Source organism: Hylobates moloch, unplaced genomic scaffold (genome assembly GCF_009828535.3).
Source record: "Hylobates moloch isolate HMO894 unplaced genomic scaffold, HMol_V3 SCAFFOLD_1, whole genome shotgun sequence".
Taxonomy (NCBI): domain Eukaryota; kingdom Metazoa; phylum Chordata; class Mammalia; order Primates; family Hylobatidae; genus Hylobates; species Hylobates moloch.
In genome coordinates this window covers 219221539-219222867 of record NW_026652276.1, presented here as the reverse complement: position 1 = coordinate 219222867, position 1329 = coordinate 219221539, and the positions used below count along the sequence as shown (strand labels likewise).

The 1329-nt window shown below is 41.6% G+C and overlaps 1 non-coding gene across 1 annotated transcript; it reads left to right on the top strand.

Moving 5' to 3' along the window:
* The first annotated feature begins 252 nt into the window (after nucleotides 1-252).
* Nucleotides 253-384, top strand: LOC116809919 (small nucleolar RNA SNORA51). Its single transcript, XR_004370082.1, has one exon. It is a non-coding gene; the product is annotated as a small nucleolar RNA SNORA51 (small nucleolar RNA).
* Nucleotides 385-1329: the final 945 nt, after the last annotated feature.

The window sequence follows — 1329 nt, the reverse complement described above, 5'->3', positions numbered from 1 at the left end:
CTTATTTCTAACATTCAGTAACAACTGCTAAGCAATAACCTAATTGCCCTTTTCTCTTATCCCCAGTCTCTCACCTGAGGTCCCTTTAAGTAAAAAAATCTGAGGAGAAATAATTACCTGTCAAATATGAGTGACAAATTCAAACTGTAACTGGTAGGAACTGAGTCCTTAGCTCAGTGCCAGTTTGGGCCTGGATTGGTTGTTTCAGAAGCTGAAATCTTGTAAGTTTCAGCCTCAAAGATTTGTGGTGTTAGCCTCCTGGTGCTCAGCACAGGATGTGTTCTTACCCCAACCAAATAGAAAGAGTAGGGTGAATTAACCTATCCCATATACACCTCAACCCAGGCCCTGTGACTCCTCTGTATTGTCAACGGAGGGACATGGAGGGGGATTAAAAAAAAAAAGAAAGAAAGGCCGAGCATGATGGCTCATGCCTGTAATCCCAGCACTTTGGGAGGCTGAGGTGGATGGATCACCTGAGGTCAGGAGTTCAACACCAGCCTGGCCAACATGGTGAAACCCTGTCTCTACTAAAAATACGAAAATATTAGCTGGGTGTGGTGGCACGTGCCTATAATCCCAGCTCTTTGGGAGGCTGAGGCAGGAGAATCACTTGAACCTGCGAGGCAGAGGTTCCAGTGAGCCGAGATTGTGCCACTGCACTCCAACCTGGGCGACAGAGCAAGACTCTGTCTCAAAAAAAAAAAAAGAAAGAAAGAAAAAAATGATTGATGGCACCACTCACCGCCTGCAGTGGTTTGATCAGAAAGTATACCACTTGCATGAATAATTTTAGATGCAATTTTTGAAGCCTATGTATTTGTTGAATAATTATGACAGATGGAGGAAAAATGACATGTAGTAAGTTAAATTCTTGTCTAAAATTGTTGTTCAAAACATGTGAAGCACAATTAAATTATTCTGAAGCAAGATTTTTTTAAAAAGCAGGATTTTCTTTTGGTGTGATTAGGCTTTGTTAATTACTCTCTTATTCTATGTTTAGAATGAAAAGGTGGGCGTCATTACCCAGTGCAGCTGGATTAACAATAACAGTCCGCCCACAAAAAAAGGGGAGGACTTGTCTTAGACCCTATTAGGATCAGAAGGCCTTTGTAAGTATGCCGATCAGACTTCCTTGAACCTTGGAGACATCTCTGAGAAATACATGTTCTGTCACTCTGAAAACATTCCTGAGGTGGGTCAAGCATGACCTAATCATAACACAATGGATTCCTTTTATGACCAACAGGAGAAAACGCTCTATGGTAAAATGAATGCCTTGCACTATCTACGCCTATTTAAATTTGAAAGCCTGGGAAATTCACTACC